A 6,882-nucleotide genomic window follows, 5' to 3' on the forward strand; every position below is an offset into this window, starting at 1 on the left:
TTCAGGAGTGAGTTCTCTCTACCATGTGTGAATTTCAGGTTTTAAACTGTAGTCTTCAGGCTTAACAGCCTGTCTTCTGAGCCATCTTATCAGACCTTAAATTGGTAAGTAAATTGTAGACTTTCTACTTTCATTTCTTCCATTCTTTAGTTCAATGGTCATACATTAAAACTGGTTTTCTGACCCGAGGCTGCGGCCAGGAGAGTGCCCTGAAGTGGTGGCTGCTGCCCCATGGGCATATGTGTGGGCTCGAAGCAAGACTGCTTCAGCACCCTCAGGTAGATCTCGGAAGGCACTGGGGTTGTCTTTGAAACTGAAATGGAGAAACGGTTATCCTATGACAGATAGACAACTGTGCAGAAAGAGGGATGCATCTTGGATTGCTGCACTAGCTTTTGAAGGCCAAAATGAGATCTGGGATGCCTTGAAGGCTCCTTCCCACACTTTTGAAAGCAATGATCAAGAAATGGCACAGGCAATCATTGACGGTGCAAACATAACAACACTGCCACACGCTGCACTGACAGAGTGCTGTGATGAGCTGGGGAACCGGTACCAGCTGCCAGTCTATTGCTCAGCACCACGGATCAACATGACAGAGGAAAAGAGTGGCATTGAGACTGGATATCTCTGATCCACCTCCCAGTTCTGGACATGCATTTCAGTTCCGTCTCCACAGGCAATGGCTTGTGGTGTGCAGCACAAATACAGTGTTCCACATGAAGAGGCACCTCATAGGGATAGAGCCTGGCAGCCGGTGGTGGTTCTTCTCTGGCAGGCCTCCCTCCCACTGATGAAATGAAGCTGGAGGAGCTGAAGATCCCAAAGGACTATGTGGTGCAGGTTATCATGAGCCAGCTTGTGCAAAACCCAAACCCAGGGGAAAACTGAGCTGGGCTTCCCTGCTTCCCAGATCCTTAGCTCCCTATACATCATCATTTCCTACTCTACAGCGTGAAATTTATTTTCGCTTCTCTGAATTCCCAATGAATGGATTTAGTTCTGAGGAGTTACCAGTGAAAAATTCTATCTGTGATGGAGACGAACAGAAACAATAAAACACACAGAGCTAGATTCTGGACTCCTGTAATTACAATTTCTAATTTGAGAGGCAGTTAAGAAGTAGATAACCATTTATTTTAAAACATTTATCAACTATGTAATGGCGGTATTTAAATGATTAATGATTTTGAGTGTAAACAGACACCAGACCCATCAAGAACAGCACCAAGCACCTTTTGGATAAAGAATTTTATAAAACGTTTATGTCAAATTTTATTTCCAGAACCATCAATAACAGTTACAAGCCAGGAAGCGGCAGTGCACACCTTTGATGCCAGCACTTGGGAAGCAGAGGCAGGAGGATCTCTGTGAGTTTGAGGCCATCCTTGTCTAGAAAGCTGTGTTACACAGAGAAACCCTGTCTTGAAATACCAAAATAATAATAATCATAATCATAATAAAAATAATATAATTTGAAGTTGTGTGTGTGTGTATGTGTGTGTGTGTGTGTGTGAAACTTCTGGGTTTGTATTCATATTCCACCAGAAAGCAGTGGAGACTGGGAGTTGTCAGTGTCTCCTCTCCTCCCCTAAGTCAAGCTCCTCATTCACATCCACTCAGTTCTGCTGCTGTCCAACATGCCGGCAGCAGGCACCCTCTAGACAATAATTTAGTAAGTAGTAAGGGTTCTCATTCCCAGTTGAGAGCTTGTCTTGCTGCATAGTTGTTCTAAAATGCCTGTGATACCCAGGCAAGGCACCATGGAAATGGAGTATAGCCACTCCCACTCCAGAATAAAAAGCAACCCTGTCTTCCCCACCTTGTAGGAGATGTAAGTTAAACCTCTCTGTCTGTTCCTGGGAAACTGCCTTTTCTCAGTCTTGGAGAAAACTCCAACTGGAAAATTTCAAGTGTGAAGGTTTGCAGTATCTCTTAAACAATACTGGTGAGAACTAATGGTGGCACTTGGTCCTGAGCTGAATGCTCTTCACTCCACTCTGACTATAGTCATTGTGGGTGGCAGTGGCAGTGTCCCTCTGGCACATTTCCCACAAAGAGGTGAAGCAACCACCATCTGTACATGAGGTTGAGGAACTAGAACACAGTGAGCCAGCCTTACCTGCTCTGGAAAAGGCTGGAGAAAGCTGCCACTGGTTGTATTTAATCTGGACCTTTAAAAGCCGATTCCACCATGCATGGTGGTGCATGCATTTAATCCCAGGTCTTGGGGGCAGAAGTAGGCAGATCTCAGAATTTGAAAGCAGTCTGGAATACAAAGATAGTTCTAGGTCAATTAGAGCTGAATAGTGAGACCCTGTCTCAAAATAACAAAACAAAACAAAACAAAAAATCAAAAAAAAAAAAAAAAAAAAAAAAAACAAGAAGAAATAAAAGGAAAGAAAAAGTGATTCCATGAGAAGGAGGCTAATGTGACCACACTACATCTTTGAGAATCTGAGCTGAGAACATTAGACAAAAAAAGGGCTCTATGTTCTTCTCAGTAGGGAAACACCAAACCTTCAACCCCATTTTTGATGGTAAAAAAAAAAAAACCTTAATTTAGTGAGAAAATGAAACTAAGTAGTTTAAAATGTAATGCTTAAAGTACTCATAAATTTCCTATAGCCTATTTAAACATATCTGAAAACTTTTAACCACTTCCCTAATTCTGTTCATTTGAAAGCTTGTGGCTAATTTAGACTTGATGGTGACTGAGTCTCAATTCAGCAGAAGCACACAGCTTTAACAATGAAGAAGGTGCTCACACTCCTGTGTGAAGGCTCCAGGGCAGTTCAATGCTTTGGCCTACCACCAAGAGGGCTGATTCGTTTGCCACAATGAGTAACAATATCAAAAAGTCATCAAGTGGAGTAGAATGTTTAAACCAGTCCTAAAGGAAATTTGATGCTGTCACCAATAGTCTGTTTGGTCAAAAGGTCTTGTTTGTTTCTTGGGCGTTGACCTCTCTTAAGAGTTTTCTTTCTTTCTTTTTTAAAGGAACATATACTTTGAATATGTTAAACATCCTCCGGTCATGTTTAACCTAGATGAGAAAAAAAATGGTGCTGGTAATTGTCAATATACTGATGTAAGATTGGATCAGTATTTGATGTGTATAATTTTAGTATGTAGGAGGTTTGTGCTTTTTTTTCTGTTTTTTCAAGACAGGGTTTTTCTGTGTCTTTGGAGGCTGTCCTAGAACTAGCTCTTTTAGATCAGGATGGTCTGGAATTCACAGAGACCATCCACCTCCCAGGTGCTGGAATTAAAGGTGTGCACTACCATCACCTGGCTAAGAACCAGATTTTTGTTGTTGTTGTTTGTTTTGTTTAATTTGAATTAAAAAAAAAAAGAGAAAGCACTTGGGAGGTAGAGGCAGGAAGAGCTCTGTGAGTTCGAGACCAGTCTTGTCTATAAGAGCTAGTTCTAGGACAGCCTCCAAATCCACACAGAAACCCTGTCTTGAAAAAACAAAACAAAGAAAACAAAAAACAAAAAATCTTGTTCTCTATCATCTAATTACTGTGGTATATGTTTTATTCAGCTTTTCTAGGACATCTAAGTTTATAAAATTGTTGTTAATCTTGAAGAATTAAATACATGAATGAACTTAATCAGAGATCCTGAAAATCCATGAAGTCATGACACAACATAGATTTTGTTGTTGGATTCTGAAGGGATTGACCACATGTCTAATGTTCCTAGGCAAGACTCTCAGACATAGTTCTCTAAAATGTAGGTGCCATCACTTATATTCAGAAAATGGACAAACTGTTAATGAGTAAGAAAACACCTGCAATTGGGCCATAGAGAAGGATCTATGCACATTCTATAAATGGGAGAGATTTAACATTACCAACTACAATACTAATATATATATATATATATATATATATATATATTATATAGCATTTCTTTGAAGAAGATGTAACTGAAACATTTAAAATAAAACCAAAACTGAACCCCATTGAAAACAGGAACAAGAGAGGTTCCCAGAGGAAAACTGGGGAACCAGACAGAGATATTGACTCAGGACAAAAGTACATAAACACTTACTAGCTGGAAGTGACATTATACAGAAAAAGAGTTGTGATGAGATGCCAGTAGTTGGTGTTATTTGGAGTCAAGAGGTTTCAGAAGCACATGGGACAGGGGAGGGATACTTTCAGTGTAGTTTATGAGCAAAATGAGAATCTCTTTAAAATTAGTTTATTATTTTATCTGTATGGTTGTTTTTCTTATATAGGTGTCTGTGTTCTACCTATACACCTAGTATCCCACACACTTAGAGAGCATCAGATACCCTGAAACTGGATGGGGTTACAAATGGCTATGGGCTGCCATGAGATTGCTGGAATTAAACCTGGACCCTTTGGAAGAGAAGCCATTGTTCTTAAACACTGAGCCATCTCACCAGAGGAAAAGAGGGGAAGTTAAGATCACTGTGACATCTTCTCAGTATGATGTCACTCCAGAGGCAATACTAGAGTAGAGTTGGTTGGGGGAAGCTAATTTCTTTGATCTTTGGTCCCCAAATATCTATGAGAGAATGGAAGACGCTGTGCACACCTTGATTGCTAAAGCCACTTCAGTTTGTCTGAACTTACTCTAGGTTCAGTCCCAGATTGCTCTACTTTTCACAGGTAGGCATCCTGTGTTTACATCCATAGTATAGTTTCTAGTAATTACAAATTAATGAATGATAAATATTATTCTTTTATTACATGGAATCAAAGCCATAGGTGAAAAGTCGCTGTATCCCGATAAGCCCTTCCGCTGATGCAGCAATCAAAACCAGACTAAATCAACCCTATACAAACATAATTTTTTTAAATTTTCCAAGCTTTTATTTTTCTCACATATATTACATCTCAAACACAGTTTCCCATTTCTCCACCCCTCCCAGTCCTTTCACCAAGATCCATTCCTCTGTTTCCCTTCAGGAAAGAGCAGGCCTCCAGGAATATCAAAAGAAAACATCCATTTCTTATGTCAGTTCCCTTGGTTGACACCAATTTGATGTTACTGTCTGAAATGTGCCACCAGTTATTACAAAGTTACAGAATGAACACCAGAACTGGTTACTTTTCACAGGATGTGCTAATTCAGTGAGGAAAAAGGAAAATGAGAAAAGCCATGGTGGAAATATTTAAAAATAAAGATCAGAGGCTTAGAGGAATTTGTTTTCTCCCTTTTGTTACAAAATAAATCTATGATTTTGAAAATAATGCAAAGGAAGATGCCTTAGCCCTTGATGGCTCTTGTTCTAAATTAACTCCAACTTTTCTAAAGTAATAAAGAGACACTTTATGTTTTATACAAAGCTAATTTATCTACTAATGAATTGTTACTGTCTTGCTTAATTTTCCTAAAATTATGAATGAAACAATAGGCCACTAAACAGACAAATAATAAAATAAAAACTGAAGGAAACCCTGGTTTTTCATAGGGGTGAAAATGCTGTCAGATTGCATCTCCTGCTATTCCCACCAATGTATCTGAAAAGGACCTTGATTTATGACTTTCTTCATTCTGTTACCATAGAAACATAGAATTGCTGCCACTATGGAACATGGTATTCCAAGTAACTTAAATCTGGGTTTGCAGGCCAGGCTTACTCACATTTGGCTACAGAAAACAAAACAAAACAAAACAAAACTTACTTCATTTGAGGTAGGCGCTACATACATAATTGTTTTGCGTTGAAAAACCTGAAGAGTTTGTTTTGTGTATGCTTTTTAAAATGTGAATTATGAATTGCATTACACTGGGACATAGAAGTCTGTGACCAAAAACCAATGTTGTAAATTGTTCTACCTTACTGAAAGCCTTGGCTGCAGTAGGGGTAATGCCCTAGGTAACATTTGTAAACAAGAAGAAATACGTTGCAACCCTCATACAAACTCTTTCCAACATAAGTTACAATTCATCTCGTGATATAACGTTGTCTTATAGTAAAAACAACTAACAGTGTGCTCATCCATAGAGAGAATACAGGATATGCTCTGCCTAGAAGCCTCTCAACCAAGACCTCCAATATTGCCTAGAGCTGGTCTTTTTATCCCAGCAGGTGGAAGGCAGAGGCAGGCAGAATCTCTCAATTTGAGGCTAGTCTGGTCTACAGGTCTACAGAGAGAGTTCTAGTACAGCCAGGGTTACACAGAGAGACCCTGTCTTGAAAAAAAAATCTACCATTTTAATTTTGGCAGGGCTTCCTTAAATGATTTCTAGTAGAGGCTGTTAGTTTTTTGCTCAGTATCTGCTATATACACTTATTAGACATCAAAAGCAATGATTTAGATAGGTCAATATACTTCATATAGTGTGTCTCATGTTTCAGATAAGGTTTTAACAAGAATCCTTTGAAACTCATAGTTCAACAACATTCACATATATAATGTCAATGTATTATAGTATCTTACATGTATAATTTGAATTCTGCCATATTTTATTAAGGTTGTTTGACACAGCACTGTATTCTAGACCAAATAACTCCCATCTTCTTTAAAATTGCTGTGGCTGCATATAAAAGGTCCTAGCAGTTAGACTTATAGGCAGCCATTCACCGAAAGAGGAAATAAGCAAGACTGTGCACGTTTAATCTGTAAAATGCCAGGATTCCTGAAGGGAAATGGTGCTCCCTTTAATATGGAACTGAGCCCACCCTGATTAAAACACAACCATGTGGTTTGCAGTAGTCTTTGCTAATGACATCATAAAGCGGGTGAACACCATGTGTTTTCATCATGGAAATTTATGGCATAAACCAAAATGGCCTTATAGATGAAACTTTCCAGTCCCACTGAGCCCTCGAAAGCTCACCATGCCCCCTCTTTATATTAGCCTAAGGAGGCAACACCAAATCTTGTTTTATTTTCT

At 39.1% G+C, this 6,882-nt stretch overlaps 1 pseudogene; it reads left to right on the forward strand.

Moving 5' to 3' along the window:
- Window positions 1-231: 231 nt before the first annotated feature.
- On the forward strand, window positions 232-891 carry LOC127223061 (ubiquitin domain-containing protein 2-like; annotated as a pseudogene).
- The last annotated feature ends 5,991 nt before the right edge of the window (window positions 892-6,882 follow it).

The sequence above is a fragment of the Phodopus roborovskii genome, unplaced genomic scaffold (assembly GCF_943737965.1).
Source record: "Phodopus roborovskii unplaced genomic scaffold, PHOROB, whole genome shotgun sequence".
Taxonomy (NCBI): domain Eukaryota; kingdom Metazoa; phylum Chordata; class Mammalia; order Rodentia; family Cricetidae; genus Phodopus; species Phodopus roborovskii.